We start from the raw sequence: 19,749 nt of genomic DNA on the forward strand, positions 1-19,749 counted from the left end.
TCCCGCTATTTCTTTCTTCATATCTGGCGACCAAAAGTTTTCCTTCAGGTCTCTCTACCTCTTTGTGCTTCCGGGATGAATCGAATATCTTGAGCTATGAGCATCTTGTAAAATTTCCGCTTTCAGTTCCGGTACATTAGGTATCCTAATTCTTGAAGCAACTCGAAAAATTTCTTTGGCATCCTTCTGACTGGTAATCTCTTCTCCTTATAAATTGTTGGTTTTATGATCCATTACTTCTTCCTGACACCTTCTTATCTTCTCCAATAATTCTGGCTGAAAGGTCATGGCGTAAATCATTTCGGTAGAGCTTTCTGGAACACGAACTGCAATATCCAGTTTATCGAATTCCTTGATTAAATCTTCCGAAGATGTTAACAGGTTCAATCATTCCTTTCGACTCAACGCATCTGCTACTACATTAGCTTTGCCTGGATGATAATTGATTGAAACATTGTAATCCTTGATTAACTCTAGCCAGCGTCGCTGTCGCATATTGAGTTCCTTCTGTGTGAAAATATATTTCAAGGTTTTATGGTCCGTGTAAATCCCACATCTTTCGCCGTATAGATAGGGTCTCCAGAGTTTTAGTGCGAATACGATTGCTGCTAGTTCAAGATTGTGCGTCGGATATTTCTGTTCATGTGGCTTTAGTTGTCTAGAAGCGTATGCGATCACGTTGCCATGTTGCATCAAAACACATCCTAATCCTCGATAAGAAGCGTCGCTGTTTATGAGAAAATCTCCTTGATCGTCAGGTAAAATAAGTACAGGTGCGGTTACTAATCGATTCTTCAATTCTTAGAAACTTGCTTCACATTTCTCGTTCCATTTGAACTTTTCATTCTTTCGTGTCAACTTCATCAATGGGGTGGCTATCTTTGTAAAATCCTTAACAAATCTTCTGTAGTAACCTGATAATCCCAAGAAACTTCGGACTTCCGTTGGAGTCTTTGGTCTTTCCCAATTTAGAATAGCTTCAATCTTCGCTGGATCCACTTGAATTCCTTCAACACTGATGATATGTCCTAAAAATTGCACTTCCTTCAACCAAAATTCACATTTTGAAAATTTCGCATAGAGCTGTTCCTTTCGTAATATCTCCAATGTCATTCTTAAGTGCGCTGCATGTTCTTCTTCTGTCTTCGAATAAATCAAGATGTCATCAATAAATACAATTATAAACTTATCTAGATACTTCTTGAAAACTCGGTTCATCAAATCCATAAATGCTGCAGGTGCATTAGTTAATCGAAAAGTCATCACGAGAAATTCATAGTGTCCGTATCTCGTTCTGAACGCAGTCTTTGGAATATCTTCTGCCTTGATCCTTAACTGATGATAGCCTGATCGTAAGTCGATTTTCGAAAACCATGCTGCTCCTTTCAGTTGATCAAATAAGTCATCAATATGAGGCAAAGGATATTTATTCTTGATAGTTAACTTGTTCATCCCACAATAATCAATACATAGTCGCATGCTACCGTCCTTCTTTTTCACGAACAATACTGGTGCGCCCCATGGGGATACACTCGGCCTTATAATTCCTTTGTCGAGAAGATCCTGCAATTGCTTTGCTAATTCTTTCATTTCAACAGGCGCCATTCGATATGGAGCTTTTGAAATTGGTTCAGTCCCTGGTGCCAAATCAATAGTGAATTTGATTTCTTGATCCGGAGGTAGTCCTGGAAGTTCATCTGGAAAGATATCGGGAAACTCATAAACTACAGGAATATCTTCAATCTTCGGGCTCTCTTTTTTGGTGTCCAACACCGTAGGCTAAGTAAGCTTGACATCCTTGACGTAGCAATCGTTTTGTCTACATTATTGTTAAGAATTTCTGCTTTTGTTTTTCACCTTTAAATGTTACCGTTGTATTTTCTTTAGTCTGCAATTTCACCTTCTTATTTGCGCAATCAATCTGACCATTATTACTAGCTAGCCAATCTATTCCTAAAATAACATCAAATTCTCCTAACCTGAAAGATATCAAGTCAACTGAGAAATTACATCTTCCTATCTCAATATCATAATCTGGACATACTCGATCTACCATAACCTGATCATCATTTGCTAATTTTATGACTAGCACTTCATCTAACAACTGTACCTCATAATCTATCTTAGAAATAAAATCTTCAGAAATATAAGATTTTGTAGCTCCTGAATCAATCAATACTTGAGCATTTACGAAATTTACAGGAAGCGTACCTGCAACCACATTCGGACTCTGTACCACTTCTTTCATTGGCATGTTGAAAGTCCTTGACCTGGGCTAATTTTGTGGTGGTAGTGGTGGCAGAGGTAATGCTAAAACCCTTGGAATGCTAGCGGCCATTGTAACTCCTCTGCAGTCCTTAGCGATATATCCTTTTCTCCCGTACTGGAAACAAGTGATCTCTGTCTTTCCCATCGGACATTCTCCACAAATTGTGTCCCTTTTGCTTACACTTGAAACACGTGACATTTGGCTTGTTGCAAATCCCAGTATGCTTCTTACCACATGTTTTTCAATCAGGTATAAAAGGTCGAATAAGTTTCTGCTAATTTGGGGCTGGAAGTCGGTTACCCGTCCTCTGGTTGCCCTGTTCTGGTCTCCTGGCATTTACTTTTCCCCGGGCTTGAAATCCCGGCCTTCTGTTGAAATAGTTCTAGGAATTTCCTGGTTCCTTCTCTTTTTGAGCTGTTTCACTCTCACCTTCAATGATCACGGCCTTCTGAACAATAGCCGTATAAGTCGTTAGCTCAAATACTGCTACCCTACTATGAATCCATGGATTCAGGCCCTGCTGAAATCTCTTGGCCCGCTTTTCATCCGTATCTACTTGCTCAGGAACGAATCTGGCCAATTCAGTGAACTTGGTTTCATAATCCGGGATCGATAAATTGTCTTGCTTCAGTTCCAGGTATTTAATCTCCAACTGATTCTTCATGTAGCGAGGAAAATATTTCTCCGAGAAAAGATCAGTGAATCTATCCCAAGTCACAACACTTTCTCCTTCCAAAGCTTTCTTTGATTCCCACCAGTAATTGGCTTCGCCTTTCAAAAAGTAGCTGGCAAAATCCGTCTTCTGTTCTTCCTCAACTTTAACCAACGTAAAAGCCTTTTCCATCTCCTTCAGCCAAGCTCTCGCTTTTATAGGATCTATGGAATCGGAAAATTCCGGAGGCTTTACCGACTGAAATTGCTTGAAAGTAACTACAGGTGCTGCTGGTGGTACTTGATGTTCTGGATGAGCGGCTTGCTGTAGCATTTGTTGTTGAAACTGCTGTTGTTGCTGTTGCATCTGTTGCTGCATCATCAGCATCTGCTGTGGCATAAGATGAAATATCTGATCCATATGATTGTTATCGTTCTGGCCCTCAGTATTTCCGTTAGACGAGTCGGGTCTTGCTTTTCTTTTGGGTGCCATATTTCTGATAATAAAACAATTGGTTCTTTTAATAACAATTTACTAAACATGTGATACAGAGTAGAAACAGTCTTTATAATATTAAAACAACGTTAAAACAGTTGATATGGGAAAGAAAACAATTTATCAAATATCTAAAATAAGTGAGTAAAAACAGTGCAATGTTTAAATAAATCATTTTCAAATAATTTTAAATTTTGAAAATATAAAGGGTACAACATGATTGTAAATAAAAAAACATTTCTAAAATATGCGACTGTAAAACGATAAAATAAATGTAAATGCTTAAATGACTGGAAAAATAAAATAAAGAAAACGTGAAAAGGTTCATCTTATATATATATATATATAGGTAGGACACCAGCTGCAGGTGTCAATGTTTGATACAAAAGTCTATAATATGTTAGTCGTTCCGCTACTGTTATCAGTTAAAACTAGTAGCTACACTCATACAAACTAGTCATACAATACTACACTGCATCTATCTACAGATAATATACGAGATACAACACTCCACTGTCTGCTGAGATCAGAATCCAGGTGACACACGGCTCAGCTCCTCCTGCAAAGCCTCTAATACTACCTCTGTGAGTCTCATCGCCCTGTGATATGCTGCCTCTGTACATATGTCCTGCTGTCTCAAGTCAGTAAACTGCTGAGAACCAGCCCTATGGATCCGGCGTAGTCTCTCTCTCAAGATGTAGTCTGGTCGGAGTGCTCGAACTAGACCGTCCTCCTGTGTCTCAAACAACTCAAAAATCTTCCTACACCGATCCTGCCATCTGACCCTCTCCTCTCTCTCTGACTGGTACCGCTGATATAGAACCGTGCGAGGCTCACGAAGATCTGTACGGGAACTTCGAGAAGGCAATGGTAATGGCTGATCCACCACTACCTCATCCATAAACTCTGGCTGCGGAAACTGGTATACCCCGGGCACAGGGGCATAGATAGCTAGTGGTGCAGGAAACAAAACAGGCTGCTCCTGGGGTGCATATACAGGTGGCTCTTACTCTGGCTCCATCTGGGGAATCTCTGGAATCTCAGGCTATGGCACGGAACCTGTGGCTCTAAGTCCTTTCACTGTGGAATGTCAACCATATCAGGAACATCAAACATCGGAAACTCCAAAGGTGGAAAGTCAGGTATCTCTGGCTCAAAATATGGAAAGTAATCAATAAAATCTGGTACCTCTGGGGCAGGCAACTTATCTGGTGCTGGACCCTGTGGTAGATGTGGAGGTGGTGGTAATGGAGAGAATACCTACAATGATGTTGGGGCTAGTACTGGTGTTGCTACTTGGTCTGACTCGGTCCGCCCCGCAGATGACGACAAAGAAGCCATCTAATATACATGACAATAATAACGCAAAAACAATCATATCACAATCCTAAAACTCATAACTTCTAATCACATAAACAAACAACCCTAATATTCCTACTTCTATCTTATATGATCTTTCTATCTGAATTAATTCTAATGTTCTTGTTTTCAAGGGTCAAAACCTATGCTCTGATGCCAACTGTAACACCCTCCAAATCCGGGGTATAGATTTGGGGCATTATTAATTTTAACTACTCACTAAACCTGCACAAGCGGAATATAAGTATAATAATTACCCCGAACTACTGCTACTCATCAGGATCTTTTAAGGTTAAGAGTTGAAAACAAGAACGACACACTAACTTTATTACAAACCAGTTCAAAAATAATCTGTCTCAAGAACTCTCTTTTATTTCAAAACTTTATTCTATCTACATTTCTCATCAAACAACTTTTATTAAAACCAACACTACTACTTATCCTCCTACACATGATCTGGTAACTCAAAACTCTCTTCTGGGATAGGGATGAACACTCTTGGTATAAGAGGGTCCCACTGCTTGACTCGCTTCTTGATTATGCAGGTTCTGATGGAGTTCATTCTCTACCTCGACTGAAAAATAAATACGAATAACAATAAAAGGGGGTGAGCTAAAAATTGCTCAACAAGCCTGCAATAATATATGTGGTAACAAGAGAAAATAAATGAATCGAATTCTGATGGTTTGAACAACCATTTGTATCTGTATGGAATAATAAAGTGCCATTACTGGCGAGTGCCAAATGAATGGGACTGGAAATAAGAACTAACTATGCACTATAACCTGCTGATCAGTCAGGATATAGTGCAGATCTATACCCAACTGCATAGACCCAACCAACATAGGGAGTACTCAGACAACTACGGCCTATTAATTAATGGTCTGGGTAAAACCCAGTCTGTATCGTAACCATCCAGTCCAAAGTTGAGCATCCGGAACAATCGGAATGCTTTCGATGTATCCCAACATCAGGATATATCATAATATATGTAACAAGGGTGAAAATATTGGAATATCACTGCAAGAAATTGTACTTTTACCTACAAATAATTTACCTACCATTATCTATTGGTAGTTAAAAACTACCTTTACCTACACATTTATAATTGTAGAATTTAATGGTGTATAAAAGTAAAATACTCAACTTACTTATATGTGCAACGTTATCAAACCAAATTTGACGCTGGTAACCAGTGATGAGGACATTACCTGTCACTCTTCCTTTACCTACACATTACGTGTCACTCTTCCTTCATAAATATCTTCCGTTATAATCATGTTTTTTAATTTTTTAATTTTAATTTTTTAAACAAACTTAAAAATAATATGTAATTTTATTACGTAATATTATTTTAATTAAAATATTCAAGCAAGTTCACTTTCATATTTTTTTGTCTGGTTTATATTTAAAATTATCAATTAACACAAATACTGTTATTAGTGTCGCATCATGATATTCATGAGTTTATCTATTTTATATATTTAAAATTTTAGAAATTCTTTTTATAAATAAATTAAAAAAAAAATTTAAATAAAATTTTTAACGAATAAAACTTTTAAACAAATTATGTATCCTACAATTCTAACTAAAATACAAAATTCTACTCTATCCTAAAATATATGCATATTAATCATTGCAAGAAACGTTATATTGAAATTAAACTAATGATTCTCAAAAATAAACATAAGACACAAATAGTATTGTACATTCGAACATTTAGAACTAATAGAATTTACAATAAATTATTAATATCTTATATAAAATTACAAATTTATTTTTTCATAAGTATTAAAATAGTAAACAAATATATAATTATAAATAAAAATAAAATAAAATTTTACAAAATTTTGTAAAATATAGTTATGTATATTACATCTTTTTGTGTTAAGAAAATTCTTCAAATTTTTACAAATATAAAATAAGCTAATTTATTTTATTCTAAGGTAAATAATACTTTTTTGGAGATAAATTCATTCCCATAAAAAATGAGTGAATAACAGAAGATATTGTTATGCACATAATGGGTGGCATGGTATTCGCTAACAGTTGGGTTGTTTCACAAAGGAAGAGGTGTATTTATTTAGACTAGTAATATGATGATATAAGCGGAGTAGTAGTTTCGTGCCAATATGGATCTCAAATCTCTCTCCAGGTCTCCCTTGTACACAGGTATCAAGTTTTAGCTTTACCACGTATATTTTCATCCATCTATTATTTTCTTAAAATATAAATACATGTTGATTATTATATATCAATATTATTTATATGTATTTGGTTAGTGTGCGTCTAATGTCTAATGCTTGTTGACTTTCAGAATTGATAAAAGTGAATGCTTCAAAGAGATTCTCGTTTTACAAATTACAATGGTGGTTTTGAGTACTGATCTTGTCCCCCGAAACAAAGCTATACTCGGGTTGGAGTAATAACACAGAATATATTTTTGAAGATAAGAAAGTTACTCTCATGTATCAAACATCCAGAATGTGTGGGAAATATTCGTTCTAAACTACCAACCGATTAATTAATTTGGAGGTGTTCCATTTCTACCTTTTTAATTGCATTTATTTGTCTCTAATTTCATTAATCCACAATTCAAGGAAGTTTGAGTAGTGAATTTTAATGTTGGTTTCTTTACAGGAATCATGACGAAAATTCTGGATAAATAGAAGTCTTGAAGAGTGATAGTTATCTCAAATGAAAATGGTCCGAGCTTACTTGCTCATTCTAGTTCATGAAAGATATGCAAGATAATGCCTAATAGAATTTGAAGATTGAATTGTATTATTTTTATTGTAAATCTTTAAATTCTATTCCGTGCGTACATTTTACATGTTAATAAATTATTTCATGTTTTTTCAAATTTACACATTTCAATTTTATGTATTTAATATTAAAGTTAATTGAAAGAAAACAATTATATATCATGGCCTAATCTCGGACACGAATTGACTTTTTCCGACCACTCATGTTACAAACTTCTAAAACTATGTGGATCACTCGTGAGCCACCACATGGGTTTCAACGTGGAAATAACTTATTGCAATATACTTGTGACATGTCATCGATGACTCATCTTTCATGATTTGGAAAAGTAGGGACCACTTTATATTTTACCTACCAATTGAATAAATGTAGGTAAAGACTATTTCTCCACCAACCTTTACCTACCAATCGCTACCAATATTTTATTAGTGGGTAAAACTCTTTACCTACACATAAAGTATTTTTACCTACCTTTATAATGTGTAGGTAAACGCCAAATTTCTTGTAGTGTATGAATAGAAGATTCAATAAATTGGGAGAAATTAAGAATCGAAATGAAATAGAAACAAGAATCAATAACTGTGTATCAGTGTATATGAACAAGAATTATCAATGTATAATTGATATGAAAAGTAGGATATATTTCACTATTCTGAATTTAGAATAGGGGAAAAATTTGCCTGGCGCGTACTTAACCTGGTTCAACACACCGTCTTCGGTCTCCTGCTTGATCTGCCTTGCCGATACTGATTCAGTCATGGAAAGGTAGTCGTTTAGATAACTTACTACATACGCGTATCTCAAATTAATACCACGTAACCCTAATAATCTACCCATGCATTTCTATCTGACTCGCGTATATAAATATATAGAATTATATAACACATAAGGTTCACATAATCATGTAAAGCACATAGCATATAAGGTACATAATTGATTTTAATCTCATAATTATTTTTTTAGAATCGATACTAGACTTATACCCATATTAACTAACCCTATTTGATTTTATTTATAATTTTTCGGGATTTATTTGACCCGATTCTACCTATATTAGGGCCTATAAACCTTTAACTATCACAAGACGACTTTCTTTCGGAAGAAATTATTATTTACAAATATTTTTATTGGATTTTTTTCATTTTTCTGAATATAGGGGTCTTCGTTTCACTCAAATCGGAGTAACAGTTTAATTATTATGAATTAAACAAGATTTAATTAATTAATAATTAATTATAAATATTTAATTATAATTAAATAATCCTTAATTATATTTTTAAATAATTATTTAATAATTATTATATTTTAAAATTATTATTCCCTAATTATTAGGATTAATTATAATTATTTACAAATTATTATCACTTACTTGATTAGATCAATTATCTAGAAATAAATAATCGATGCAACTAACGGTTACGTTATTCATCGAATAAGTAATTATTATTTGCAACATAATCTAACTCAACGATCAACTACTCGTATAAATACGAGCTACTCGCATTCCTCGTATACCTATCAACTTATTATTACTGATAATTATAATTTATCACCACTTATACGATTAAATCGATCATCTGTATTTAACTATTCGATTCGAATAATTTTTACGATATTCCTCAAATAATTAACTATCGCTCTAATAATAATAATAATAATAATAATAATAATTATTATAATTATAATCCAACGTATCGTTCACTTTTTCACATAGGTACGAGTTATTCATATTATAGAACTAATTATCAAATCTTTAATCGTATTATTCAATTATTTTTAATCCTTATTTATTAATTAACTACCTAATTATTAATTAATAAATAACTAATAAATAATTAGATAAATAATTAAATAATCAATCAAATAACTAATTTCAAAATTTTAAATTATTAAAATAATTCTGAAAGTATTAATAATATTTTTCAGAATTTAAAACTTATTTTTATTTAATTTTTAGAATTTTTAAAACTGATTTTTGATTTTATAAAATATAATTAATTAATTAAAAATCCAGAAACAGAAAACGGGGAATGGAAATCTGGTTTTGAAGATCAAACCCAGGACGAATTCCGGGTTGAAACCGGGTCGAACCCGGGTCCTCAAGAACAGCCCAGAACACGGCAACGGTGGCCATTTCTGGCGAGCTTTCCGGCGAGCCTAAACCCCGGCCAAAACGCAATGATTTCGACTCGTTTAAGCTACAACATCGTTCCTTTCTTCTCTCACCGTACAACCACCCTCTCCATCGCAACCGACGACCACTCCATCCCGTTCTCCGGCCAAAACTCCATTTTTTTCCGATGAACCTCCTCGGAGAATCGTTTCTTACCAAATCGTGAACCAAAATTCACAAAACATATAGGAAATCAAAGCTATAGACTGCTATAATCATTCCCAACAGTTCATATAATCAAAAATATCTAAAATTCTAAAAAAAAAATAAATCAAAAACACTAAAACCCATGAACTCGGCACATCGATTTAGGGGTTATAAAATTAAAATTAAAATACCTAATCACTCCTAGGACTACAACAAAATTAACTGCATCAACCAAACAATCAAATGATTCTTCACAATCAAAAACCGAAATTCATGCCAAGAACATAAAAATTGATTTTGAGATTAATCGAACCTCAGTTGTTGATATTAATATCAATAGATTCGTCTCTTCACAAGGATTGTATCGGTTACTCGAACTTTTACAATGGATTAGTGAATCTCCTAAAATGATGGATTGATCTTCTCCCTCCTCTAAGAACATACTTGTCACCGACACTTTCTAATTTAATTAAACTGATTTTTAATAATTAATTAACTAAAAATTAATATTAATTCAGCTATTTATAGTAGTGAAAATAATACCCCTAAATAAAATTAAGGGGCTAATTACAAACCTAATAAAAATATTTGGCCCCAATTTTTATAATTTTTGGGTATTAATAATGAATTTTTAAATATCCAATAAATACAAAATAAATGCTAAAAATTCCCAATAAATGTGAATATTACAAAAATGCAAAGAATAATGATATATAATAATTTCATGATCATATAAAAATAAAAATGTGATTTTTGTGGGGCTTTTGGTACCCGAAGAGGTCCGGAAAAGTCATCTTTCGCGAAAAAGGTAAATTTGTAAAACGTTTAGGGGTTCAGAATAGCGATATGATACAGGTCGTTTTGGCAAAATAGGGCCAAGGATTTTATTTGAAATACGGGCTTTAAAACTCTATTTGAGCTGTACGGGTTTTGATATAAAACATATAACTTATGATAAAATACTCAATACATATCTGAATCACATTCTGATCGAAACAGACGACACGTAGCACATAGCAATTAGGGTTTAATGACTCAACACATTTAATCACATAATAATACACATAAATATCTTTATTATAATATAATACGAGCGTAATTTTCTCGGTCGTTACATTCTCCCCCCTTAACAGGATTCTGTCCTCAAAATCACGCTATGAAAATAACTGAGGATACCTTTCTAACATATCACTCTCAAGCTCCCAGGTTGATTCTTCAACCACTGGGTTTCTCCACAAAACTCTCACTAATGGTACAAACTTATTTCTTAATACCCTCTCTTGCCGATCTAGAATTTTTATCGGCTGTTCTATATAAGATAAATCTGCCTGAAGTTCTATTGGCTCATATTCTATTACATGTCTTGTGTCAGGGTTGTACTTCTTAAGCATAGATACATGAAACACATTATAAATATGCTCCATATGGGGTGGTAAAGCTAATCCGTACGCAACTTTTCCGACTTTCTTCAAAATTTTAAATGGTCCGTCGTAACGAGGTTTCAATTTTCCCTTGTTACCAAACCTAGTTAATCCTTTCCATGGCGATACTTTTAGCAGTACATGTTCCCCTACTTGATAGTCCACATCTTTTCTGGATTGATCTGCATATTTATGCTTTCAATTCTGTGCTGCTTCAAGTCGCTTACGGATAAGTTCTACTTTTTCCTTGGTCTGCTGAATCAGTTCTGGACTTAGAATCTTGCATTCTCCAACTTCATCCCAACATGTAGGTGATCTACATTTTCTTCCATATAAAGCTTCGTAAGGTGGCATCCCGATACTCGCTTGATAGCTGTTATTGTAAGAAAATTCCACTAGAGGTAAATATTCGTCCCAATTGCCCTTAAAATCTATCGCGCATACACATATCATATCTTCAATGGTCTGAATAGTCCTTTCACTTTGCCCTTCCGTCTGTGGATGAGAAGCGGTACTCATGTTTAACTTGGTTCCTAGACATTCTTGGAATTGTCTCCAAAATCTTGAATTGAAACGGGGATCTCGATCCGATACAATAGATACGGGTACTCCACGACGCATTATGATTTCCTTGAGATATAAGTGCACTAACTTGTCCAGTGAAAACCTTTCGTTGATCGGAAGGAAATGTGCTGACTTCGTTAATCGATCAATGATAACCCAAATTACATCATGATTTGCTTTCGTCCTTGGAATTCCTACTACGAAATCCATAGCTAAGTGCTCCCATTTCCATTCGGGAATATCTAGTGGTTGTAGTACTCCGCTAGGGCATTGATGTTCAACTTTCACTCCTTGGCACGTATCACACTTACTAACCCATCCCGCTATTTCTTTCTTCATATCTGGCGACCAAAAGTTTTCCTTCAGGTCTCTCTACCTCTTTGTGCTTCCGGGATGAATCGAATATCTTGAGCTATGAGCATCTTGTAAAATTTCCGCTTTCAATTCCGGTACATTAGGTATCCTAATTCTTGAAGCAACTCGAAAAATTTCTTTGGCATCCTTCTGACTGCTAATCTCTTCTCCTTATAAATTGTTGGTTTTATGATCCATTACTTCTTCCTGACACCTTCTTATCTTCTCCAATAATTCTGGCTGAAAGGTCATGGCGTAAATCATTTCGGTAGAGCTTTCTGGAACACGAACTGCAATATCCAGTTTATCGAATTCCTTGATTAAATCTTCCGAAGATGTTAACAGGTTCAATCATTCCTTTCGACTCAACGCATCTGCTACTACATTAGCTTTGCCTGGATGATAATTGATTGAAACATTGTAATCCTTGATTAACAATAGCCAGCGTCGCTGTCGTATATTGAGTTCCTTCTGCGTGAAAATATATTTCAAGGTTTTATGGTCCGTGTAAATCCCACATCTTTCGCCGTATAGATAGGGTCTCCAGAGTTTTAGTGCGAATACGATTGCTGCTAGTTCAAGATTGTGCGTCGGATATTTCTGTTCATGTGGCTTTAGTTGTCTAGAAGCGTATGCGATCACGTTGCCATGTTGCATCAAAACACATCCTAATCCTCGATAAGAAGCGTCGCTGTTTATGAGAAATTCTCCTTGATCGTCAGGTAAAATAAGTACAGGTGCGGTTACTAATCGATTCTTCAATTCTTAGAAACTTGCTTCACATTTCTCGTTCCATTTGAACTTTTCATTCTTTCGTGTCAACTTCATCAATGGGGTGGCTATCTTTGTAAAATCCTTAACAAATCTTCTGTAGTAACCTGCTAATCCCAAGAAACTTCGGACTTCCGTTGGAGTCTTTGGTCTTTCCCAATTTAGAATAGCTTCAATCTTCGCTGGATCCACTTGAATTCCTTCAACACTGATGATATGTCCTAAAAATTGCACTTCCTTCAACCAAAATTCACATTTTGAAAATTTCGCATAGAGCTGTTCCTTTCGTTATATCTCCAATGTCATTCTTAAGTGCGCTGCATGTTCTTCTTCTGTCTTCGAATAAATCAAGATGTCATCAATAAATACAATTATAAACTTATCTAGATACTTCTTGAAAACTCGGTTCATCAAATCCATAAATGCTGCAGGTGCATTAGTTAATCGAAAAGTCATCACGAGAAATTCATAGTGTCCGTATCTCGTTCTGAACGCAGTCTTTGGAATATCTTCTGCCTTGATCCTTAACTGATGATAGCCTGATCGTAAGTCGATTTTCGAAAACCATGCTGCTCCTTTCAGTTGATCAAATAAGTCATCAATACGAGGCAAAGGATATTTATTCTTGATAGTTAACTTGTTCATCCCACAATAATCAATACATAGTCGCATGCTACCGTCCTTCTTTTTCACGAACAATACTGGTGCGCCCCATGGGGATACACTCGGCCTTATAATTCCTTTGTCGAGAAGATCCTGCAATTGCTTTGCTAATTCTTTCATTTCAACAGGCGCCATTTGATATGGAGCTTTTGAAATTGGTTCAGTCCCTGGTGCCAAATCAATAGTGAATTTGATTTCTTGATCCGGAGATAGTCCTGGAAGTTCATCTGGAAAGATATCGGGAAACTCATAAACTACAAGAATATCTTCAATCTTCGGGCTCTCTTTTTTGGTGTCCAACACCGTAGGCTAAGTAAGCTTGACATCCTTGACGTAGCAATCGTTTTGTCTACATTATTGTTAAGAATTTCTGCTTTTGTTTTTCACCTTTAAATGTTACCGTTGTATTTTCTTTAGTCTGCAATTTCACCTTCTTATTTGCGCAATCAATCTGACCATTATTACTAGCTAGCCAATCTATTCCTAAAATAACATCAAATTCTCCTAACCTGAAAGATATCAAGTCAACTGAGAAATTACATCTTCCTATCTCAATATCATAATCTGGACATACTCGATCTACCATAACCTGATCATCATTTGCTAATTTTATGACTAGCACTTCATCTAACAACTGTACCTCATAATCTATCTTAGAAATAAAATCTTCAGAAATATAAGATTTCGTAGCTCCTGAATCAATCAATACTTGAGCATTTACGAAATTTACAGGAAGCGTACCTGCAACCACATTCGGACTCTGTACCACTTCTTTCATTGGCATGTTGAAAGTCCTTGACCTGGGCTAATTTTGTGGTGGTAGTGGTGGCAGAGGTAATGCTAAAACCCTTGGAATGCTAGCGGCCATTGTAACTCCTCTGCAGTCCTTAGCGATATATCCTTTTCTTCCGTACTGGAAACAAGTGATCTCTGTCTTTCCCATCGGACATTCTCCACAAATTGTGTCCCTTTTGCTTACACTTGAAACACGTGACATTTGGCTTGTTGCAAATCCCAGTATGCTTCTTACCACATGTTCTTCAATCAGGTATAAAAGGTCGAATAAGTTTCTGCTAATTTGGGGCTGGAAGTCGGTTACCCGTCCTCTGGTTGCCCTGTTCTGGTCTCCTGGCATTTACTTTTCCCCGGGCTTGAAATCCCGGCCTTCTGTTGAAATAGTTCTAGGAATTTCCTGGTTCCTTCTCTTTCTGAGCTGTTTCACTCTCACCTTCAATGATCACGGCCTTCTGAACAACAGCCGTATAAGTCGTTAGCTCAAATACTGCTACCCTACTATGAATCCATGGATTCAGGCCCTGCTGAAATCTCTTGGCCCGCTTTTCATCCGTATCTACTTGCTCAGGAACGAATCTGGCCAATTCAGTGAACTTGGTTTCATAATCCGGGATCGATAAATTGTCTTGCTTCAGTTCCAGGTATTTAATCTCCAACTGATTCTTCATGTAGCGAGGAAAATATTTCTCCGGGAAAAGATCAGTGAATCTATCCCAAGTCACAACACTTTCTCCTTCCAAAGCTTTCTTTGATTCCCACCAGTAATTGGCTTCGCCTTTCAAAAAGTAGCTGGCAAAATCCGTCTTCTGTTCTTCCTCAACTTTAACCAACGTAAAAGCCTTTTCCATCTCCTTCAGCCAAGCTCTCGCTTTTATAGGATCTATGGAATCGGAAAATTCCGGAGGCTTTACCGACTGAAATTGCTTGAAAGTAACTACAGGTGCTGCTGGTGGTACTTGATGTTCTGGATGAGCGGCTTGCTGTAGCATTTGTTGTTGAAACTGCTGTTATTGCTGTTGCATCTGTTGCTGCATCATCAGCATCTGCTGTGGCATAAGATGAAATATCTGATCCATATGATTGTTATCATTCTGGCCCTCAGTATTTCCGTTAGACGAGTCGGGTCTTGCTTTTCTTTTGGGTGCCATATTTCTGATAATAAAACAATTGGTTCTTTTAATAACAATTTACTAAACAGGTGATACAGAGTAGAAACAGTCTTTATAATTTTAAAACAACGTTAAAACAGTTGATATGGGAAAGAAAACAATTTATCAAATATCTAAAATAAGTGAGTAAAAACAGTGCAATGTTTAAATAAATCATTTTCAAATAATTTTAAATTTTGAAAATATAAAGGGTACAACATGATTGTAAATAAAAAAACATTTTTAAAATATGCGACTGTAAAACGATAAAATAAATGTAAATGCTTAAATGACTGGAAAAATAAAATAAAGAAAACGTGAAAAGGTTCATCTTATATATATATATAGGTAGGACACCAGCTGCAGGTGTCAATGCTTGATACAAAAGTCTATAATATGTTAGTCGTTCCGCTACTGTTATCAGTCAAAACTAGTAGCTACACTCATACAAACTAGTCATACAATACTACACTGCATCTATCTACAGATAATATACGAGATACAACACTCCACTGTCTGCTGAGATCAGAATCCAGGTGGCACATGGCTCAGCTCCTCCTGCAAAGCCTCTAATACTGCCTCTGTGAGTCTCATCGCCCTGTGATATGCTGCCTCTGTACATATGTCCTGCTGTCTCAAGTCAGTAAACTGCTGAGAACCAGCCCTATGGATCCGGCGTAGTCTCTCTCTCAAGATGTAGTCTGGTCGGAGTGCTCGAACTAGACCGTCCTCCTGTGTCTCAAACAACTCAAAAATCTTCCTACACCGATCCTGCCATCTGACCCTCTCCTCTCTCTCTGACTGGTACCGCTGATATAGAACCGTGCGAGGCTCACGAAGATCTGTACGGGAACTTCGAAAAGGCAATGGTAATGGCTGATCCACCACTACCTCATCCATAAACTCTGGCTGCGGAAATTGGTATACCCCGGGCACAGGGGCATAGATAGCTAGTGGTGCAGGAAACAAAACAGGCTGCTCCTGGGGTGCATATACAGGTGGCTCTTACTCTGGCTCCATCTGGGGAATCTCTGGAATCTCAGGCTATGGCACGGAACCTGTGGCTCTAAGTCCTTTCACTGTGGAATGTCAACCATATCAGGAACATCAAACATCGGAAACTCCAAAGGTGGAAAGTCAGGTATCTCTGGCTCAAAATATGGAAAGTAATCAATAAAATCTGGTACCTCTGGGGCAGGCAACTTATCTGGTGCTGGACCCTGTGGTAGATGTGGAGGTGGTGGTAATGGAGAGAATACCTACAATGATGTTGGGGCTAGTACTGGTGTTGCTACTTGGTCTGACTCGGTCCGCTCCGCAGATGACGACAAAGAAGCCATCTAATATACATGACAATAATAACGCAAAAACAATCATATCACAATCCTAAAACTCATAACTTCTAATCACATAAACAAACAACCCTAACATTCCTACTTCTATCTTATATGATCTTTCTATCTGAATTAATTCTAATGTTCTTGTTTTCAAGGGTCAAAACCTATGCTCTGATGCCAACTGTAACACCCTCCAAATCCGGGGTATAGATTTGGGGCATTATTAATTTTAACTACTCACTAAACCTGCACAAGCGGAATATAAGTATAATAATTACCCCGAACTACTGCTACTCATCAGGATCTTTTAAGGTTAAGAGTTGAAAACAAGAACGACACACTAACTTTATTACAAACCAGTTCAAAAATAATCTGTCTCAAGAACTCTCTTTTATTACAAAACTTTATTCTATCTACATTTCTCATCAAACAACTTTTATTAAAACCAACACTACTACTTATCCTCCTACACATGATCTGGTAACTCAAAACTCTCTTCTGGGATAGGGATGAACACTCTTGGTATAAGAGGGTCCCACTGCTTGACTCGCTTCTTGATTATGCAGGTTCTGATGGGGTTCATTCTCTACCTCGACTGAAAAATAAATACTAATAACAATAAAAGGGGGTGAGCTAAAAATTGCTCAACAAGCCTGCAATAATATATGTGGTAACAAGAGAAAATAAATAAATCGAATTCTGATGGTTTGAACAACCATTTGTATCTGTATGGAATAATAAAGTGCCATTACTGGCGAGTGCCAAATGAATGGGACTGGAAATAAGAACTAACTATGCATTATAACCTGCTGATCAGTCAGGATATAGTGCGGATCTATACCCAACTGCATAGACCCAACCAACATAGGGAGTACTCAGACAACTACGGCCTATTAATTAATGGTCTGGGTAAAACCCAGTCTGTATCGTAACCATCCAGTCCAAAGTTGAGCATCCGGAACAATCGGAATGCTTTCGATGTATCCCAACATCAGGATATATCATAATATATGTAACAAGGGTGAAAATATTGGAATATCACTGCAAGAAATTGTACTTTTACCTACAAATAATTTACCTACCATTATCTATTGGTAGTTAAAAACTACCTTTACCTACACATTTATAATTGTAGAATTTAATGGTGTATAAAAGTAAAATACTCAACTTACTTATATGTGCAACGTTATCAAACCAAATTTGACGCTGGTAACCAGTGATGAGGACATTACGTGTCACTCTTCCTTTACCTACACATTACGTGTCACTCTTCCTTCATAAATATCTTCCGTTATAATCATGTTTTTTAATTTTTTAATTTTAATTTTTTAAACAAACTTAAAAATAATATGTAATTTTATTACGTAATATTATTTTAATTAAAATATTCAAGCAAGTTCACTTTCATATTTTTTTGTCTGGTTTATATTTAAAATTATCAATTAACACAAATACTGTTATTAGTGTCGCATCATGATATTCATGAGTTTATCTATTTTATATATTTAAAATTTTAGAAATTCTTTTTATAAATAAATTAAAAAAAAAATTTAAATAAAATTTTTAACGAATAAAACTTTTAAACAAATTATGTATCCTACAATTCTAACTAAAATACAAAATTCTACTCTATCCTAAAATATATGCATATTAATCATTGCAAGAAACGTTATATTGAAATTAAACTAATGATTCTCAAAAATAAACATAAGACACAAATAGTATTGTACATTCGAACATTTAGAACTAATAGAATTTACAATAAATTATTAATATCTTATATAAAATTACAAATTTATTTTTTCATAAGTATTAAAATAGTAAACAAATATATAATTATAAATAAAAATAAAATAAAATTTTACAAAATTTTGTAAAATATAGTTACGTATATTACATCTTTTTGTGTTAAGAAAATTCTTCAAATTTTTACAAATATAAAATAAGCTAATTTATTTTATTCTAAGGTAAATAATACTTTTTTGGAGATAAATTCATTCCCATAAAAAATGAGTGAATAACAGAAGATATTGTTATGCACATAATGGGTGGCATGGTATTCGCTAACAGTTGGGTTGTTTCACAAAGGAAGAGGTGTATTTATTTAGACTAGTAATATGATGATATAAGCGGAGTAGTAGTTTCGTGCCAATATGGATCTCAAATCTCTCTCCAGGTCTCCCTTGTACACAGGTATCAAGTTTTAGCTTTACCACGTATATTTTCATCCATCTATTATTTTCTTAAAATATAAATACATGTTGATTATTATATATCAATATTATTTATATGTATTTGGTTAGTGTGCGTCTAATGTCTAATGCTTGTTGACTTTCAGAATTGATAAAAGTGAATGCTTCAAAGAGATTCTCGTTTTACAAATTACAATGGTGGTTTTGAGTACTGATCTTGTCCCCCGAAACAAAGCTATACTCGGGTTGGAGTAATAACACAGAATATATTTTTGAAGATAAGAAAGTTACTCTCATGTATCAAACATCCAGAATGTGTGGGAAATATTCGTTCTAAACTACCAACCGATTGATTAATTTGGAGGTGTTCCATTTCTACCTTTTTAATTGCATTTATTTGTCTCTAATTTCATTAATCCACAATTCAAGGAAGTTTGAGTAGTGAATTTTAATGTTGGTTTCTTTACAGGAATCATGACGAAAATTCTGGATAAATAGAAGTCTTGAAGAGTGATAGTTATCTCAAATGAAAATGGTCCGAGCTTACTTGCTCATTCTAGTTCATGAAAGATATGCAAGATAATGCCTAATAGAATTTGAAGATTGAATTGTATTATTTTTATTGTAAATCTTTAAATTCTAT

The 19,749-nt window shown here is 35.0% G+C and overlaps 1 long non-coding RNA gene across 1 annotated transcript; it reads left to right on the forward strand.

Annotated features, from left to right (window-relative positions):
- The first annotated feature begins 18,981 nt into the window (after positions 1-18,981).
- LOC141705535 (uncharacterized) lies at positions 18,982-19,749 on the forward strand. The gene is made up of 3 exons (XR_012568389.1): positions 18,982-19,107; positions 19,253-19,470; positions 19,576-19,749. It is a non-coding gene; the product is annotated as an uncharacterized LOC141705535 (long non-coding RNA).

The sequence above is a fragment of the Apium graveolens genome, unplaced genomic scaffold (assembly GCF_009905375.1).
Source record: "Apium graveolens cultivar Ventura unplaced genomic scaffold, ASM990537v1 ctg9008, whole genome shotgun sequence".
NCBI lineage: Eukaryota > Viridiplantae > Streptophyta > Magnoliopsida > Apiales > Apiaceae > Apium > Apium graveolens.